The sequence below is a fragment of the Poecilia reticulata genome, linkage group LG2 (genome assembly GCF_000633615.1).
Source record: "Poecilia reticulata strain Guanapo linkage group LG2, Guppy_female_1.0+MT, whole genome shotgun sequence".
Taxonomy (NCBI): domain Eukaryota; kingdom Metazoa; phylum Chordata; class Actinopteri; order Cyprinodontiformes; family Poeciliidae; genus Poecilia; species Poecilia reticulata.
The window spans coordinates 17,419,261-17,440,631 of record NC_024332.1 but is presented as its reverse complement, the minus strand read 5'-3'; the positions used below and the strand labels follow the sequence as shown (position 1 = coordinate 17,440,631).

The 21,371-nt window shown below is 38.4% G+C and overlaps 1 long non-coding RNA gene across 1 annotated transcript; it reads right to left on the bottom strand.

Annotated features, from left to right (window-relative positions):
• Window positions 1-3,170: 3,170 nt before the first annotated feature.
• Window positions 3,171-11,254, bottom strand: LOC103479574 (uncharacterized). The gene is made up of 3 exons (XR_535962.2): window positions 11,153-11,254; window positions 9,345-9,468; window positions 3,171-4,715 (listed from the first exon to the last, which is right to left on the bottom strand). It is a non-coding gene; the product is annotated as an uncharacterized LOC103479574 (long non-coding RNA).
• Window positions 11,255-21,371: the final 10,117 nt, after the last annotated feature.

Here is a 21,371-nt window from a genome sequence, read left to right as displayed (position 1 = left end):
CAGGGTGTTAATTTTTGCTTCAAAAATAYGACCTAACGGGACGCTGGGAAAGACTTGTTGTTGTGTGCAGTTTGTTTTAAAAGGTTTTAGCCTGTCACAAAAGCAACACAAGAGTCAATGCAAAACATGTCGCCGCCAGCACAGACGTCCCCAACGTTGGTGTCGGCCTCCGCTGTCCACGTTTCTGAAGACGATAATGCAGAGATAATGCAGGAAAGAGCTGTGTAACAGTTATTACTTTTTTCCCTGAGCTCTTTATGTTAGTTAGCTGCACGGTTAGCATGGTTAGCAGTAATAAAGCCAAAGTCTAAAATGCCGAGAGAAAGGAGTCACTCTCATTAGCAATGAAATTTCCAAAAGGCTGCCATCATGACAAAGGTTGAAAGTTCAAAAATATAAAATGGAGCTGAAATGGTTTTGGATCAAATGAGTGTCTCCTTAACCTTTGTAAAATACTGCGAAAGCACATCGTTCTCGATCAATTAAGCATATGCTTACAGAGGCTGTAACTGTTCAATGTCCAACATGAATACATCTGGCAAAGACTTTGTGAATGTAAAAACCATAACCTGAAGTCTTCCTCAGGGTCATTCACTAAAACGTGGAGAGAGAGAGAGTAATGGTTATAATTACTCTCTCCCTTGCTTCTTCTATTTAAGCCAAGCAACATTCGAGATTTTGCAAGCGGCACAGCTCAGTAACGTCACTCACGTGCATACGAGTTATTAATAAGAGGATGCTTTCGTTGCTCACGCGCTCTACTTTTTTTTTTTGGCTGACGCTGCAGCCACACAATGTATCATTCCAAGCAACGCTGTCCAAATTAAAAGCATGGAAAAAGCCCAAGGTTTATGAGTTCTGTTGCGGTCGGGGCCTGGGGATCACATCCAACATGCAGCTGCAGATGAAATGTGTGATTCGAAAGGAAGGAGATGACATCCCTATTATTTCCTGAGTCATCAACTATCCACTCCAATACCTTCTGTCAGTCTTTCATATCATCTCTCACTTCACTCTCACTGTGTGTTTTGCGACATAACTCCGTATTTTATTATTTCGAGCAATAAATAGTTTGGAAACACAGGAGGATATAGCATGATAACCCAGATATTATTTATATTGAATTGAGAGGCAAAATCAAAACTACTTTCTGCACTTTATTTATCTATTTTTTTTAAGTTACCAACAAAGGTTCACACAAATGGACAAAAGGCTTTGATCTGTTCACATTTGTGCACAAACAGCAGGATTTCTCCGAGTATTTCATACGCATGAGATGAAGTGTAGGTGGATTCTCTTGGCAAGGTGCAAACTGTGCACAAGCCGAGGCAGAAGGATAAAGGTGAAAGGAGAAAAAAATAGGGTGGAGAATATAAATAGCATCATCTATAAAAAAAAGAATGTCACAAAAATGTTCGCCGAATGACCTTTAGAGAGACGGTGCTGTTTTAAAGTAGACTACTTGTCATAGGGGCAGAGTAACATTAATTACCTTACATCTATATTTAACACTGAATTCTAGAGGATGTTTGAAGGAGGAGATCTGTGCAAATTATGGACATGTGAAGCATAACATCATCCTCAGTTTTAATTTTTTTAAAAAAGACTCCCAACGCCCCTTTTCAACACCTCCTTCATCAGAAGCTCTGTGATTGATGTTGACCAGAAGGTGACAAAAAGAATAACATCCTGGGTGAGTTCATTATTCTGCCAGTCTCCCAAAGGATGAAAGCAAATGCAGCTACGTGGTCCCCATAACCTGATCTGATGCCACCCTGGGCAACTGCCTATGTGGTCCATATCAACACCATATCAACACCAACCACTGGTCACTGCAAGTCCCCTTTCAAAAACAAACAACAACAAAAAAAATAAGGTAGAATTTTCTTAAAATAAGAAAAATTATCTTGTCAAGATTTTTAAAAAAACAACAACAAAAAACTAACCAAGATGAACCTACAAATATCTTAAAATTTTGCATATTTTTACTTAAAACAAGCCAACTTTACTTGTACAAGCACAATATGTTCTTATTTTAAGAAAAATATTCTCAAGTAAAGAAAATGTTACTTGACACTGAATTTCTCAAAACTAGCATCTAAAACTAGTTTACTTTTTATTGTTACAGAGCGCTACAGATGAGCCAAGGTGTTTTTAGCCCAGATCTGAACGCTAAAACAAGGAGCACCGACTGCACACAGAGAATTTACACGATTTCAACTTTTTTCACATTTTATCATGTTCCAAACTTAAACTTGAATATATTTTACACATCAAATCAGTCTCCGAGTGATCAATAATTATGTACAGGTAGGTCTTAAAAAAAAAAAAAAGAATATTGTATGTCAAACATATAATTCTTGTAAATGGGATTATTTTGGCTTACAGGAAATGACCGGCTGAAATTAGCCTGACGTCAAAGTATATACATTTTATGCACTTAAAGTAACTTTAGAAAATCAACTTACTGACAAACTGCATCTGAAGATTAAAGACCAAACATCTTCGTGTTTTAGCATCCCTCACTCGCAGGAAGATAAAGGAGTGAAATGCTTTTGTTCATCAAAAATGTTTCATTGAATGTACAGCGTGCCCTGGGCAATGAAAACCAATTAGAGAGGCAATTATTTTACTTAAAAACTGCTCAGATTTATTTTAAGATGAATTAAGTTGAGACATTAAAGGGAAAGTCATTATCGAGTTGTAAGTGCCCATCCAAAAAAAAAAGTCAATGCTTTTTGTTTTAATTTTCACATTTTTGCAGCTCTGAGTTGAACAAATTAGAATCTGTTGAAACACTGAGACTTTTTGGGTAAACAGAGTTTTTCAGATGGGATGTGGACATAGAGGCATGTAGACATGTTTGCAGATCGTTTTTCACTAAATGAGATGAAATGTGTAAAGCCACATTTAATGCTTCTTACTTCCATTTTGGTCTTTGACAACGTGAAAAATAAGTACATTCAGATATTGTAGCATTGACCCCCATTATGAATCTACATAATAATATGCTCTGATCAAGATTGCATTACATCAACTTAAAGCAGCAGGCATAAGGGGAGTCAGTCTTATTTTCAGATTTATTCATAATTCTTAGAACGTGTGAATGGCGCGCTTCCACATTTCAGCCCAAGATGTTCAAGTGGTCATTAAGAATGAAAGATGGAAAACATAGGATAACATAAGAAAGTTTATTTCTTTTGACAATGACAGTATATTTACCAACAAAAACAAAGCTACGAAAGTAAACATAGTGCTTTTGTATCTACCTGCACACAGTGTGATTTACTGTTAATTAACCTCTCAGAGAAAAGTAATTAAAAAGTAAGAAAAGTTTAACAGTACACTGCCTGCACAGACTATATTTACTCCTACCTGCATTACATGCATGAAGTATAATGTCATTCTCATTCGCCTGAGATGAACCACTGTTGGCGAACAAAACCTATATCCTCAACGATGCGTCACATGATACCAGGTGCTACACTTTGCTTTTGAACGCAACAGATCTGTGCTGTGCATCAAACTGATGGTTAAAGTTACTGGGTGCAGCAGGCATGAGCCAGTATGAGAATCTTGCGGTAAAAAAATCAACACTTTCCCTGTATGTTGAAATGTAGTTTTGCATAAAAAGCGAGAGTGTCCTTGAGTGTCCAACAGGTTCTAATAGCTTTTAGTTCATGTATTTATCTTGCCACATTGATCCGACTTTAACCTTTCTCCTGAACAAAGTCATTCACTGTCAAACAGATTGCACGACTGGACCAAGACTTATCTGTTTATAGCTGCCTTTCTCTCCTCGATAAATCTATTTATTGGGTTAACTCTGTATGCTGTTTACAAAAATACAAGGTATTCCTTTATAAGTGCTAATTTGAAATATTTCTGATGCATCTGCTCTGTTGTGCTCGCGGCAGATGGCTGCTCGCAAAGAGCTTTTTTTTTTCTGCCGAAGGCTTCCTCCTGCTAAAAGAAGGCTGTTATTTTCTACTGTCGCCACATGCTTGCTCAGAATGAGGGATTGCTGTAAAGTCAAGGCCTCTGTTCAAGCAACAGTCCAAGGTCATCACTCTGATGAAAACTCCAAAACATGTCTTGGCCTCTCATTAAAATAACTTTGCACTGTAGAAGAATAAGCCTTTCATGGCTACTTGAGCAGAGTGCTGTGTAAATATACTGCAGCGTCTTAAGGATAATAAACAAATTTCAAGCCAATGCGTCTTGGGTTCTCGAGCCTTTCGGCGGCTGCTTTTCTCTTCCCTCACCTCCTCAACAGGAAAAGCAATGCCAGTGCTGTCATCTGACACCATGACATGATGCATCCTAAATTCAAGCCTACAGATGGACAAATTAACAACTTCCTGGAAGTCGCCTGAGCCTCTCGGCAACCTGCGCCAAATTCGCCCAGCTTTTCTGCCTTGCTGTGAGAGCATCAAAACACTAAACCTCAACAATGTGAGTCTCTCATATACAGACTAGTGAGAGCGGAGAAAACATAATGCATCAACCTGCAAACTTCGCCTTCAACGACATGTTGACTGGGATTCGTGTTCAATAAGATGACAGAATAGTCGCTTTCTTTGGCTGGCTGACAGCAGCGATTTTGTTGAACTCTTGCGTTGCATTTCCTGCTTGGTCCTCTTCGTGTCAGGCAGGCGCCCCATCTGCTGTCTCTCATCCATCTCTGAGCGTCTGCTCCGGTGTGAAGGGGAAACCTGTGAGAGAAGCAGAGGCATCAGAGACGTGGCATAAATTTATAGGTTGAAAGGCTCAGCAGACAATGTCAGTCTCCAAACACCTCGGCCAGATGGCCAGTGCCTGCCTGGGAGAGGGCCAGTCCCTCGTGTTAAACCTGCCACTTTAGCAGAGAGAAGTTTCATGATTAGTGTTTTTTTTATTTTTATTTTTTTAGATGAACACTTCATTTGTGGAACTTGATTTGTGGCCCAAAACATGTTCAGAATAGTAATTAAACATTAAATATTTGTTAAGAGTTTATTTGTCCAAAGTTGAGCTGTTTGCTTACTTTGTTTTAAAGAAAGTTGCTTTCGGATGGGTAGCAAATATCCCATTGGAGTCTTGCATAAGTTTACACAAAGATTAATAGGTTATAATGTGGTGATTAAGCAACTAAATCTTGAAAGTGTGATCAGTTGGTGGCGGTGGGGCAATACCTCTTGGTGGCTCTCTGGATCTGTCTAACTGAATCTTTGGACTGAGCTCACCAGGAGGCCAAACTTCCAGGGAGGAGACATCATTGAGCACTCATTAGTTAGTTTTATTTAAATGGGACAGTGGTAAACATACAATATTGTCATAAATACTAGATTTAGCAAAATGCTAATTTCCCATAAAACGAACACAGGATTCATGCATTAACATTCACAAAAATAACATAAAAACTCCATAGAAAGTCAGAAAACTGTATTTTAAGAGGCTTAGATTAAAACATTAACCAATCAGAGCTGGAGTTGGTGTAAAACAAGAGACACGTCAGGTTAGAGAGCAAGGAAAAAAACTTTTCCTTTTTTCAAAACCACATTGTTAAAGCCAAGAGAAAACCAAAATATCAATTCACTCTTGGCATAATGCAGGACATAGGTTGTTTTTACCTTCTAATGTCATGGAAATAAATATTGGATCATATTCATGTTCTAACAAATGCATCATTTTTTTTCCACACCTTGGTTATTTCTTGAAGTAACAACTAATCACAGTTTAGTCAAGGTCGTTCAATTAAATCAATTTATTTAATCAATTGTTTAATTATTAAAATTAAACAATTTCAGAATTAAAAAATTTTCTGGGTAAGCTAATTAATATGAACTTTGAGGACTTTTTGATATGTAGATTTTGATTTTAGCCTTTATAAAAGCAGAAGGTTCAATAACAATGAGCGAGGTCAACACCTGCAACAAAAGAGCTTGATTTCTCTATTATGACTTATTTTTACCCTGTTGTACTTCATTCCACAAAAGACACAATACCAATGGTAAAAATGAACCAAAATTAGTCTAAATAAGCTCGTCAGAGACACGATATAAACTGAGCCAAACTCAGAAGTACTGGGAGAATATGCAAACCAAAAAGGACAAAGAAAAGCACGCCATGTGTGTTTCGGAGAACCATATGCAGGTTTGTTGTCTGACCCTTTCTTGGCAGGCTCTGCTTGTGACACGACTGCCGTGGAGTCCAAACTAAGTCCGTGTTTGATAGTTTCTACCCAAGACTGGCTTCTTTTTCTGAGGGAGACGTAACGGTTTGTCAGCCCCTAAGATCCACAGACAGATGGAGACTCATCTCTCCTCCTCCTCTTCTCCTTCTCTCTCTTCTCCCAGGCAGAGCTGTTCATCCTGCCCCAGGGAACATATGTGCTGCTTCGAGGGGGGAAGAGCAAATTTTTGCACGTGGGCCAACTTTGAGTTCTGGCATGCTTCCCAAGTGGCTTATTTATTGTTCTGTTGAACCGTTTGTCTCGACGGACACATAGGCTCGGATTCACTGCCCTACATACTGTACATAACTCAGGGCACACAAGGACACACAAGCTGCTACGTTAAACCGACAGGCCACAAAAGGCAGAAAGCAATTAACGGTTAAGTTACTGTCTATCAGTATTTGAGGCCTCTCTTTTCAATCCATGTGAGCACGGTGCAAGTTGTGTAAGAGCGGAGTTAGCCTTAATAGATTGATGCTGAAAGCTAATTACTTAATGATATCAGTGTTTGCATAAAAAAAAAAAACCTTTGAGCTGCACGTGCCAAAAAACAGATGTATGGAAGTCTCTTAAAACCCCTAGAGCAGTTTCTTCAGATTTAGATCTACTTAATTGTCATTATTGCAGTGACATACAAGAAATTACAGCTCACAGTTACAGTTATGATTAAGTCATATTTGTTTAGAAATTTTCAAATGCAAAATTGTTAATTGTTGTGTTGGGTTGCTTTTCAACAAAACCACAGCAACTGTTGACTTTGGCTTGACTTAAATTTTAGCGACAAAAGTCGGTTGGCATGCTTTTTGTCTGTCGGCCATATTGGATTTAACRAAAATAATTTATTGGATTTGCAGTTGATGGCCAGTAGTTGATGGTGTATTTTATGATGCATTAGTGTCCACTTCAGTGATCTGTGTGCATTTATACCATAAAAATCCACAAAAAGCACAAGAAAATGGCTTTTAGATAGCTGTCCACTGTAGTGACTACTATGCATGAAAGGGTTAATTTCCTCTTGTAAGGTTTATAAAAGCATTCAGAGGCAAATTGTTCATATATGTTCACTTTCAGTCTAAGACTCTCAGTTAAACTGAGATACTTTACAGATATAACAGGACTTGATGTTTCAAAGCAAAGGTTTAATTTCTTTACATTTGGAAAATGAAGCATGTAGGAATTTGACAGCAGCTCAGCGCTCACTAAGGTAAGTTTAAGGTTTTAGATTGAAGGAAATGGTGCCAAATGTCTGGTCTACGAGTTATTTTAGAGAGCTTTGTTTTGGTTAATAGCTGTCCAAGAAAGGGAAGTGACTTTATTCCAATATTCCAACAGCATTTTCTGAGTAAGTCATCAATTTCTTAAGCTAAAGAAGTACATTTATGGTGAACAATAATTCAATTAAACATTTACAATGGAAAAGCTTACTGAATGGGAATAAGCTTATAGTTTTATGATATAAATTAATTATGGTTTAAATTTTTACCACGGTGTGAAGTGGATGAACGAAGGCAAACTTCTTCTGTGCTTATGAGATCTGTAATGCAGACTGTCACGGGAAGGAAGGCCTGTGTTTGAGTGCAGATCACACAAGTCATCACGGTTCATGACCGAGTGCGATTCTAAAAGGCACCAAAGAAAATTACCACACGCAAATTAACTCGGCAGACTGTGATTAAAAAAATACTTTTTTTGTGCGAAACTAATTTGCACTTACTGTAGCATAAAATTAAGGCTGGGTTGGAGCAGTTCGTTCAATTTTCAGAGGACCATCAGGACTTTTGAAAATTTAATGAGGATCCAAATAGCCTCTTTCTCTGCCTCTGAACACTTCATGTAGTTGTGACAATCCAACACTGTGCTTGTCCACTAAAGACCAAAGATTAAAGATAAAACCCAATAGATCCTGATGGAGGGTTCTAGAAAAGGCCTGCTGTATTTATAGTAGCTTGCTGGAGGCCTGGTTACCTGCCAACACTGAGATTCCTCTGGAGACATGAAGACCGTCAGTGGTGAGAATAAGCACAGACGACTGGTTTATTGTTTTGTTGATTACTGTGGGGCGGAAACACCTCATGTTGGCAATGAACAAAAGAATGGAAGATAACCTTTAGAAAAATAAGAATAATCTCTGTTTTTGTCTTTCATTTGAAGGTGAAGATATTAAATTACTGCAAATACTGAATCTTCACATGGACTAAAAATCACCTCTGGCATCAAACAATATCTGATTAACATGCAGGTTTGTGTCCTAAAGTAAGAGATTTTTAAAATATAAAGGGCCTGATCTTCAAGTGGTTTTACACGTACAAAAACAAGTGCAAACTTGAAAGCACCTTCTCTGCTTTTATGAATATGCCAAACATTGGCTGATCATCAGACAGTACAAAATAATGGGAGAGGACAAGCAAATGTAATTGCATCGATATTTAGCACCTTTGAAAAGCAGGTGCAAACTAGCGCTCAAAAATATTTGACATGATTTTTGAATATGCAATAAAAAAAATGTAACGATTAATTTTGACAAATTGTCAGAAGCCAGCAATGTGTAACAGACATTTTTTTATTAAACTTCTTTTTAAGGAACTTTGTTGCAAATTTTGTTCAAAGAATGACCTTTTAACTCTTGATTACAACCACGAGAAGGGAGGTAATGTGACCCCTCATACAACGTTGTTAGGAAAATCAAATAACTGGATCCTGCGGTTTACTCACTTTATCCTGCTCAGATGGCATTTGAGGAGAGAAGAGCAAAAATCCATATAATCTTAATGAATATGCATGTAATCAAGCGTGGAAATGCCCCCTGGTAAAGTCATTACAGTGAAAGTTGTTTTTTTAGAAGTAAAAATGTAAAAAAAAAAAAAAAGGAAGCCTGGCTTTCAGTTTGTGTGATCCACCCATGAGTGTATACTTAGTGTATGCGCTGTGTGCCTTTCCCTCTTGTGGCTGACACAAAGATTGGCCTATTTGAAGTGAAGAAAGTGGATCTTTATGAGTTCCTCATGATATGACAGGGAGACATCAGGGTGACGGGTGTTCTAACCCATTCTCCTCATGGTCATTGTGTGGAAGAGAAATGCTGAGGGATGACAGCGAAGAGAGCAAGCAGTACATAATCATCTTTTACCTCTGCGTGGCCTCAGTCGAGCAGAGGGGCCCTTTTCTTGTCCTCTCCAGTCATTCGAAGTCTGTCTGGGAGAAGGCTCAGCTCACTTGTTGGGGAGAGCCAGCCAGCAAAGCTTGTGTGCCGTCTGTAGGTAGGAACGAGGAATGAAACATTACTAACATAAGAACTAACAGAGTTTTGTGTTTAATTTACAGTTTTAAAAAGCTTTGATTTCAGCCCTTTTTGGATTTATGCTTTAGAGCTACAATTAATAGCATCCAAATACTTTTTCTAGCTTTTCTAGCTTTCAGGGTGACGTCACACTGTGTGCGAGAGTGGAGCGGCTRTAAAAGACAGTTCTGGTGTCAACCTAAATTAAGGGCAAGTTAATTATGGAGGTATTTTTAAACTTCTTAATCATTTTATATGCCTGATTAGCCTGGTTAGTGGTGCTGGTTGGAAACASTGGAATACGCATGAAAATCTTAACCCTGAATTTTTCTTTAAAAAGTCAGTAATACGAAATCCAGCACTCAAAATGATGGATTTAGTATTCAAAATACTAATGCAACTTCAGCTTTTTTTTTCTAAAGAAGCATTGCTATTTATTTGGAAACAGCAGCTTCTGTAAAAAAAAAAACAAAAAAAAAAACTTTCATAAACCTCGGCACATGTGTGCTATGACCACATTTGAAACATCGTTAATAATAAAYAAAACAACTTCCACATTGAAGTGTTGTAAGTGCAATCTGACAGCGTTACAGCRTTTTCTCTGTTCACCGACCAGAAAACTATCATTTTTGAGTTTCTCYTCACAATAAAGCTAGAAATGATCTGATTTCATTCAAATCTCAACAGATCACAATAATAAAAAAACAGAACACATTTCCTTCCCAGAAATAAAATGTAGAGGCTGCAATGATTGTTTTTTTTGTTTTTTGTTTTTTTTTGCTTTGAGACAAAAAAAAAACAAAAAACAAAAATGGTTAAAATGGCAACATCCTTTTCCCAAAAAGGATAAATTGCCATTTATCTTTTCTTTCTTTTTTTTTTTTTTGCTTGTACTGGGCTAACTAAATTATATTTCGTAAGACAGTTATTTTCTGCCCTAATTATGGCTAAGAATTTATTTTCTTTTTTTGCCAAGACCAAACAAAACCTCATTCTTACTAGGTTTTTTTTTACTCAGTGTGTCCATTTGCTCGTCTTTTTATTTTGAAGCTTGTCTTTGTACGGTCAGGTTGGTTCTGCTTCCTGCCTTTGTTTTGCTTCTCARCTGTGTTAACAAATCCACTCTGCTTTTATCRCCAGCATCCCTTGCTGTGTTGTACTCTGCCTGAACGATGGATTTCTGAGGTTCTCTTTTCTTCAAAGCGTTAAGTTTTGTGTTACGTGTCAGCATTAAACTTTAGAATTCTTATGTCTCAACCCAAAATTCAGCAAGTTAAGAATGACAGGATGTTACTAAAAAGAAAATCGATTTAAAGCAAATGCATCAGGTTTTTTTTCCACTTCCTTAAAAAGACAAAATCACATCACATTTCTTCCCCCCCCCAAATGTAACTTTTAGTACATACTTTTATCTTCCTTTCAGTACATTAAAAAACAGCTAGCTGTCAAATCCTTGTGTTATCTGATAGCATTACTGTTTATGAATACAAACATTTATTATTTCCACGTTATTGTAAAAACAACAACATTAATAACTAACGGTCGATGCACATTTTCTAAACCGYTGTGTCCATTTCACGCCAGATAATCGGATACGTCCTTTACAAACTACTTAAGCTAATTTCCCAAAATTCTTGAGGATGTTTGAAAAAATTTACCTGAGTCCAGAGAGATGTGCAGCACTGGGGCCGTTGTTCATTTGGAGGCATTTTAATAGAGCAACCTCTCCTGAAGTGGTTCATGTTTTCTTCACTCTTAAACATAAAAACTCAAAGCCGAGTTCACCAAAACCAAACCGTCCAACTACTTTTTGTATTTTCTCAAACTACAATTTCCCTATTATTGATGATCTGAAACCTTTAAGAAATGTGTTGGGAAAGGGGCAATATTGTTCTACTGCACCGTAGATTATCTAAATTTGCAATGCAGAGTTTTGTTTTGGTTTAGTGGGATAAAAAATTTTTTTTTAAATCTTTAAACAGAATCAGAAAACACATATTGTGGTTGCGAGTAACCTTGTGGCCACAAGGGGGCAAGTTTCCACCTCAGGCTTGAGCTATAAAGACAGTTTTAAAGTGATGTGAGTAAAACCAGAGGACCAATGGGAGTAAAGCTGGGAAGGTTTATTTAAAATATGCGAACGAGTTTGTTTTGTTTCAGCTCACACCAGCCTCCAAAATACAGATTTGTCAGATTTCTTTAATGTCTTCCTTTTTCACAGCATAAAGATTAGTCGAGTACTTCTTTTTTTTTTTTTTTTTTGTCAAACGATAAGCTGGGAGAACACGAAAAATTGTTTGGGCTGTAAAACAAGCTGGGAAATGCTCTCACTTCATCCAACAAGACGAGGAAGACACGATCCTCGTAATGTGCCAGACCATCTGGAGCCTTCAAGGACGTTTTGACAAGACAGACGAAGAAATGGCCCCAATATTGTTGCAATCAGTTGCTGCACGTCAGACCCTATTAGTTAAAATTTGCTCTGTTTCTTTGCTCATGATAAGACTCGTCTTAGAGAGCTCCTTTCCTTTCYGCTGCGCCGTGGCTAACATTTGGATCAAAAAAATACCTCCAGGTGCGTCGGTCTGTCCCCTGGCCTGAGAACTTCAGGTCTGGATAATCTGCTGCCTCTTCTCTCCTCTGCGACRAAGTTTCTTCCTTCCAAAGTTAATTTTTAATGACAGTTTGTTATGTGGGTCCACAGGGGGCTTTTAGCGGCTGTGTTTTAACAACACGAGTCTCACTGCTTGTTCCCATCTGAGARGGCTTTATTAGAGGTAGCGAAAGGGAAAGAAAGCACTCCGAATTCCCATATTTGAGCCAATTCTAACTTTATATTTCTGTCCATCTGTGTGTCTGGCATTTGTATGGCTTGATTTTCCTTTTTATGTCGAGAGCCATAAATAATCGAGACATTTTGAAGGGAGGAATATRAAGGACCCCCCGTTGGCCACTTTGTAAACTGGTACAGCTGCTGACATTATGTTGAACAGGCCCCTTTTTCCATCAAGACACCCGTTCGTCTTCTTTAACGTTTCACAAGGTCTGAGCATACAGACAGGTGTTTTAGCCATTCTTCTTTCCGGTCCTAATCATCTAGAGTTTGGAATTCTCTCTTCTGCATTTTTTTTCTTCTGTTTTTTCCTGAAGGTTTTCTACTAAACAGGCCTGAGGTCTTAAATACAAATAAAAAGGGGTTGCTTTTATTTTTAAATCATTTCTGTGTGGGCTTTTTCATCTGTTTGGTATAATTCCTCTGCTTAAAGACACAGATTTTTTTTTTCTTCATGTTTTTATTCAGAATGTCCCAGCATTTCAAACACTGCATGCATCCAAACATGTTTATCCATTACCTTATGCCAAACCCACCTGTCTTTGCCACGTTTGTGATATTTTCAGAGACAGATTGCTTTTTTTTGTTTGTTTTTTTTTGCATACAGAAAGCATTTGGTCACAAGCCTTTGTCATTCTTTGATATAATTCTTGAACAATGTGCTTTTGTGCTGCCAACATTTTTCAGCTTTAAAAATCAAAGCATCRTTTTAATTTACAGGTATAATGACTCAGTGGTGGCACCAGTCATATGTTCCTTTTAAGATGAAGAATTTGTATRTCAGTGCTAGARCTACKTACATTAAAGATTCAAATTCAGATTGAGATTATACCTCTGCCAAAAAAAGGCATATTATTTAAATTTATTTCATACATCCCTACCTGGATTTCGTTATTGAGCTCAAAAACATTCGTTGGTGWTGTGTCTTTTATTCTATAGATTAAGACTCGTCCCTGTTGAGGTGATCAATCAAACTTGTAGATAAACTTGTGGCATAGAAAATCTTTGGAAGTTCCTCTGCTCTTCATCAATATTTTTTGACGAGAGGTCAAAAGTTTAATTGATCGCCCTGCCCGGTTTGAGGCAAACAAAGCTTCACACTCAACCGACCCAGCGGGCGTGGAAATAAAAGCAGATGGTGTAAAATTGATGCCAAGTGGGTCTAATTTCTTGGTGGCCCATTTTGTTTTTTGATCATTTGCCRTGGTACATAATAATACTGCATGTTTTAGACAACAGCTCTGAATCTCGGAGTCAATCGATTAGACGTAGTGGAACAAAGTGAGACTTTATCAAACAGTTATTTCACTTCATTTAAGGCTTTCTAATGAGGGCATTTTTAAATGATCAGTGAAAGATCAATTGTTTTTCCTGCTGCAGATTCCCGTCTCTCTGTCTCATATCCCCTGCTCCACACTCTGTGTGGGAAAGGGAAGACTATTTGAAATGCTGCCCATTCAATATTTTTGATGCTCAAACATTAATGTTACATTAATGAAGAAAACTTCTTTTCTCCACAAAATTAGTGAAACTTCTTTGAAATATGTCACGTTGAATTATCAATGAGTTATATATATATAAAAAWAGCATGCTAACGCTAACCCGGCACTTCAACCAACTCATATGCATATTGTTGTCATCAGTATGAGAAACATGTGTTACTGACGGAGAAAGCTTAAGCATCTGGAAATCACTGATGAATGAACTAAATATCTCAAAGTCACAATACTGATGAACAGTGATGTGCTTGTACTGAACATCACTGTACAAGCAGTGATGTTCAGTACAAACAACTTTGGAGGGTTAGCTCCAAAGTTGTTTAGACAACTTTGGAGAAAATACAGTGCATTAAATTTAATGAAGCATCATATTGAACTTATTGTTTATAAATGGTTATTTGTAAAAAAGAAAAAAAAATCAGGTGAACAACCACCTGGATATTCCCCAGTTTGTAGTTTTGTTTTGAAGTTATTGTCCAAATATATCCCATGCTGTGAAACAGATGATGTCTTTTAGCAAAAGAATGATAAAGTGAGTCAACCGTGTTATTTTTTTAAACCATTATTTTTTTATTTCACCACCTCCTTCTGGTTTTCTCTGTGGAACATAATATAAACAGGTTTTGTCTCATTTGCTTCTTTCACCAAATATTGAAACATTTAGCTTTTTGGTAACACCTGAACCACAGACAGACCAATATTAGAACAACATTTAGCCAACTAAAGTTTTTTTTTTTTTTTTTGCAATCACAAGCATTTGTCATTTTATTTGTTATACCCAATAGCTGTAGTTGTTGAACTTGTCTTGAGTTCAGCAATGATTTTCATTGCACACAGTGTCATTTATCTTACTCCATTTTACCTTACAATATCCCTACATTTTACCTTCTGTTGGATGAACGTTTTAGACAAAATTCCTGTAAATTGTTGGCACATTCTCTCCGCTCTCTATCATTACGTTTTGAAGTGTGGCCAAATCAGTAAAACATTCATCCTCCCTCGTCAGTTTAACAGCTACATTAACAGGATTTCCCAGCAATCAGCTAGCACTGAACAGCACGACATGTGAAAAAGAGAGCAAAGTCTACATTTTCACGGTCTTGGTTTCACCTCATAGCAGCTGCTCCACAACCATTTATTTCCCAGCAAAAAACACAAAGAGAGTGAACAATTAAATAATAATAATAATACTAATCATYTGCCTTTTGCTTCCATTCTGATTACGCAAGTTTGTTCACCATAATGGAAATTTGTAAAAAACCTGTACCTCACACCCCTTGCAAAACACTGACCTTACTCCTTCTTCTCTCCGTAGAGATTGTTTAGACATATTTCCAATATGGAAATACATGCAGACATGCTTTCCTGCTACACAGCAGAGGTATGTAAGTTCTCTTCTATAAGTCTCTTCTAAAACAAAGTTGTTTCGCTTCAAAAAATATTTCAGTGACTACAACAGCCTACAAGTGRTTATGGTTTATTATATCATCAGCACACTGAGCAATCTTTACCCTCTGATGGGTATTTTGGAATATTAGAAACAGGTTGTGCTACCTGTTYTTAATGATACAKAGGAGTTTGAAGTTAAGTGGAGCTGCTAGTAATTATTCTCTATGACAACTTGCACTTCTGTTCCCTGCCAAAATGAACACCTGGCTCTTGGCTTGTTGCTAYAATAATAAAGGAGGGGGTGGGGGGAGACTGCAGCTGTGCTATAGTTGTATTTAGCAGCTAGATTAATAAAAATCTCCCTCAGGCTGCAATAAAATTGATCAGACAGTTTATTGAATGTTTCTGCATTTTTGTGTTTTGTTTGTACCCATCTGTGTAAAGGTGTTTTTCTTYTTCTATTATTCATAATTTTCCACTTTTCTGTTGAGACAATAATTACTCAAAAGATTAATGGGAAAAGTAAATGAATGCTTACTGTAAGCCAGGGGAGAAACTGTCATTATTAAGACATAAAAAAAAAAACCTCCACACAGACGGTTTAAATTAAGCTTCAAGGTCATCGAGGCAGTAAGGTAACAATACGAGCCTCGTATTAACCTAGCTTTTCATAGAAATTTGATAAGCTCAGGGATGTTTTMATTTCCAGCTCAAGCCTTAAAAAAAGAAAAAGTGCGGCTGTTATATTGCTACAGGAACAGAAGCGAGCTTTCCAGCTCCATGTAATTTACAGCTGAGTGAGCGTGTCATTTTTATTCAAATTTAATTTGTCTGTTTTATTTACTTTGGCGCCAGAAAGAAGAGAAAGAAGCAAGTTATTGTTTCAGTGCCTGCACATAAAGCAAACAGACTTAAGGCACGTTCATTTTCAATTTTCAAGGTTCCTTGCATGATTAAATATGTTTAAAAATGCCAATTTAAATCAATACCACAGTGACATTTTGACAGGTATTGATTTTATTTATTTATGATATTCTTAAAAAAAAAAAAAAAAAACCTTTTGCATGACTAAAATAAAAATTTGCATCAGGAAGTTTTTTTTTTTTGTCTCTTGTTTTTGGCACAGCACATTTTACAAACTAGTGTTTTGTCCTTGCAGGGTCATGGACAAAATAATAAAGGAAAATATATCTTTACTGGCAAGAAAACCATTAAAATCTTCTTGTAAYTGCTGAGCATCTTCTTGCATGTTTCTGCTGGTATTTGAAAGATTTTTCTTTGGTGATGGAGTTGGACAGCCTCTTTCTAACATCTCATMTTTACATCCCTCCAACTTCCCACTCACCTGAGTGACTCCACTTCATACTCAGGTTTCCTGTCAGACCCCAGGACGTTGAGCACTCTTTGCAGTTTCGCTTTACTGGACAGCGATCCGAGAGGGTGATCCAGGAATCTGCAGCTGCCACACTCCTACTTTGGTTCAAAGTGCACAAAAAATGACCACTGGCACCACTAAGGCTTTGAATCTCAACTCCTTGGCTTCCTTTTTCAACCATCTGTATGTCTTTTTAATGTTTCTGTAGGTGTTTTTTTTATGTGCTCTTGACTGATACTCTCTGCATCTGTAGCTTTGTCTAAAGCAGCGTTTCTTAACCCCTCTCCTAAGGGCCCAGTGTCCTGCAAGCTTTAGGTGTTTTCCTAAATAACTGAGTGATTAGAAAGCTTCTGCAGCATTCAGTGGCATGCTGAGCAGGTAATTTAATCCTTTGAATCAGGTGTGCTGGATTAGAGAGGCATCTAGAACATGAAGGACTGAGGGCCCACAGGACCAGGGTTTAGAAACGCCGATCTGAAGGATGGAAATGGTTTTGTTCACTTATGCAACCAGACGATTGTGTTTGTTTTTTTTTTTTTTTTTTTTTTATCTTTTAGCAGATGTTGTTTGTAATATTTGCCACATTAAAGGTGTAAAAAGTTCAGAATTGATTTCAACAGGAGTGTGTACACATTTTAGATTGACCGCGTCTGCTACGCTAGAGGACTTTGACTTGCTCGCTATCCGTTCTCAATCAACCTTCCACTTTTTCAGTGGAAAATTGTTAGTTGACAACGATTTAACCAAGAAGCTCTCGAATGACGCAACAGGTATTGGATTGCTCACTCCGACGCCAACGCTCGCTCTGCTTTCGGTTTAATTCATGTAATTCTGCATCCCAACCCTCCCTCCCCGCACAGGAGGGAAAAGCTGATTGCAGTGCTCTTCCTGTCTTTTCCAATAAGCCCAGCTCTGCCGCTGCCTCTCTCGGTCAAACACATGTGCGGAGTGACTGTCAACCCGCCAAGGCCCATTTACTCCGGCACACACAGCATCCAAGCTCCCTGGTGCTGTCTGCCTCCCAGCCCCTCCCAGCCCCGGCTTACTCTCCACTCACATTCACATTCGGAGGCTTTGAACCTTGAATTGAGCTCACCTCCAGCCTCTGCCCCACAGCACCGTTTCCACTTCCCCACTCCCCCCCATTTCTCCCCCCCTCCTCCCTATCTCATGACTCCCCCTCCTCCTTCCCTGGGGCTCCTCTAGAGGCGACGCAATAACATACTTTGGAGGAAACTGCTTCCCTCCCCCCAGAGCAGCCCAAACTGCGAGCATATTCCCTCCATCACAACAGCAGTGTAGCAAAACTGCTGTCACGCCGAGTTTGCCATGTTAATGTGGCTGTAAGCAACACTAGCCTGGCCTTAAACTACAGTGATACTGTGTTTCAGGGAAGAGGAGGTGTTCTGGGAGGCAAAAAAAAAAAAAAGCAGGTCTTCTGAGGCAAAGGAGGAAAAGTTCGGGGGGAATTGGGGTGTACAGTTAATGCACATAAGGGAAGCATTTCCTCTTCTGACTGCTCAGAGGAGAGCAAACTGTGCATGGAGACGCTGATGCAGTTGCTCCACACATTTTGCTAAATCTACCCTTTCAAAGGGGCTGAGACAAGAGGCTTCAAAGAGCTCGATTGACACCCAGCGAAGCTTTGAACCGCGTCCTTGGACTGCCACGTGGAAAGGCTTTCACTCCCTTTAATCACCCACTTACAAACAGCATGTATTAAGACAGACAGATAGTCAACATGTCAACATTGTTAAACCTACACAGCTTTTCTGCTGAGGCGGCTGACAGGAAGAAATATAACAAGGCTCTTGCCATCAAATGGACACCTACCTCCCGCAGCACTGGCACCGCGTCAACGACGTCTGCAAAGTCACAGAAGCCAATTAGCTTTCACTTTTTCTGGGTCAAAAGTTCTTTTTTATGTTCTTTATTCAACTATTTGTTGTGCGCCAAATGTGAAGCAGAGTAGCAACGCAGCGTTGTTTTTCACTGTAATTTAGCAGAAACGTTGCAGTTTTCCACATATAGCGATTCCAGTCAGTTTATAAAAAACAAACATCCTTAATGTGATTACATTTGTGCAAAAGCTTCAAAGTGTTTAAGTTAATGGGKTTTTTTTACACAGTGATCAGATTGATTAAGAGGAAAATAAAAGAAACTACAAAGGCTGGTGTCACCAAGTATATTTATAACATGATGTAAAGCTCAAAAATATAAATTTTACATAATTTTTCTGCCCTTATCAGACAGATTTTAGATGGCCTCTATCATTGCTACAGTACTCAGACCTTACCTGAAACTTTGTTCTTTAGACAGAGTAAACTGAAGCTGGATTCACACTTTACAATTACGGGCTGTCTTGGCCAAAGTCTTTTGTTGTGAAAGATGATCTCTAGTGGTGAGCTTAAATTGGTGGTCCGCGGTGGTTCAGCTTGATAGATGCACTGACTGCCGTTTTAGAGTTCCCACAACCATAGACAGCCTATGACTAATATCTGGCAGTATTTAATATTTTCTGGGGAAAATCGTGTCCTGACATGTTCCTCTCTATGCCACAGTCTTCTTTCCCTCCTCCCTCTTTTCAGCAGCAACAAGTAGTAAAGTTAGGCAACTTCTACGACATGTTCAAGTTCTGTACGATCTTTTTTTCTGATTTGCAGAGTGTGTGGTATGTTTGAGACTGGGTTTTTGTGGCAACAATCAAACCAGAGTGGGTTGATGTGAAACAGAGGATAATTGTGTAGAATGGCCTCATATCCACTGTTCGGCATGGTAAGGCTCGGTAATACTGTGGGTCTGTTTCTTTTCCCAAAGGCCATAGGAATCTTGACATACAGTGTTGACATGCTGAACACTTTGGCAACAGCGTTGCAACATTTGGTTACAGCAAAGTACTATTTGGCAACAGCATCTCATGAATTGTCAACAGCATTGCGCTATTCATTGTGTACTGATTTGCCAGAGCGTTACAATAATTGGCAGCAGTGTTGCAATATGAATGGTAACAGCTTGTCACTATTTGGAACCATGCCTCACTATTTGGCAACAGTGTTTTACTATTTGGCAACAGTGTCTCATTATTTGGCAACAACGTCTCAATATTTGGCAACAGGATCTCACTTTGGCAACAGTGTTGCAACATTTGACAATAGTGCTGCACCATTTGGCAACAACGTTGCAACATTCTGCAACAGCATCACACAACTTGGCAGCAGGAACTTGCTACATGTCATTATTTGGCAACAGCATCACACTATTTAGCAACAGTATGTCACTGTTTGGCAACAACGTCTCACTATTTAGCAACAACATCTCAATATTTGGCAACAGAATCTCATTTGGCACCAGCATCGCAACATTTGGTAACATTATTGTACTATTTGGCAACAACATCTCAATACTTGGCAACATTATCTCAGTATTTGGCAACTTTTGGAAACAGCATTGCACAATTTAGCAACAGCATCACAATAATTGGCAATAGTGTCACAATATGAACCAATAAATAGTTAACAATATGTTTGACAGCTGTTTGTCACTATTTGGGACCACGTCTCACTATTTGGTAACTGCATGTCCCCATTTGGCAACAGTGTGTCACTATTTGGCAACGGCGTTGCAACATTTGACAACAACATCACATTATTTGGCAACAGGAGCTCACTATTTGGTAACTGCATGTCCCTATTTTTTAATAGTGTGTCACTATTTGGCAAACATCTCATTATTCTGAAACAAAAACTTGTCATATTGAGGCACTGACATGTTTATTGACCGATATTTACTTTTGAGAGATGAATTTAGGTATTTTTTAAAAAAGAAACTGGCTTCTGTAGGTAATCCATGGTGTATTTCTGTTTGCACAAATTGTTTTGGGAAATGCACTTACTATTTTGCGAATGTCAAGGATAATTTGACAAATGCACCAACGCAACTGAGCAAAACTGCTAAAAGATACTTACAAACGCCACAGATTACCTGCAGCGTTTGCAAAAGCCAGTCTCTTGCTCAAAATCCTTAGTTCATATTTCAAAAGTAAGTAAATATATATCAACAAACATGTCAGTGCCTCAGAACGATAGCGACTCAGTCCTTGTGTCTTTGTGTACAGATAAGACACTCAAATTGCATTGTCATGTTGTCAGTACAACAGTATATGCTGTTCTGATGTAAACTATGGCTAAAGTGTTTATGAAACGTACTGTAAGTTGTAATTGTGGGAAATTAATGTCAAGATTCACATTTGTGCTTTTACCGTCACTTGTTGACATATCTTGTCTTTGCGATACAGAAAGGAAAAGTTAGAAGAAAAACAAACACAAGTAGAAATGGGAAGATACAATCTCCTTAAGAATAACAATTCAAGCATGGCTACAGGAATTACTGTGTAGCCTTCCTATGCCTCTTGAAGTGGTGATTGGGCTGCAAACTTTCATCCACATCCCAAATGACATCTTCTCTTCCAGTGCAGAGTGGAACGAATCCTTCAGAGTGTCTTAGCCAGCCTCTGCTTGCATTTACTGTGAAGGCATCACATGCTGCATCCATGGCAGCTGGAAGGGTCATCTGGCGATCGTATGCTCTCCATCTCGATGCTGGAAAAAATTCCTCTATGGAGTTGAAGAAGAAAGAGTAGGATAGGAGAAAACTCCAACAGCCTCCTGTTGTGGGTCACAAACCATTGCCTAAAGATGTTGGAGCCATGGAAACTGGCATATGTCCTCTGTCTCTTCTGGTTTCTTTTGCCACAACCTCACTCCTCTTCCTCTTCTTCTCTC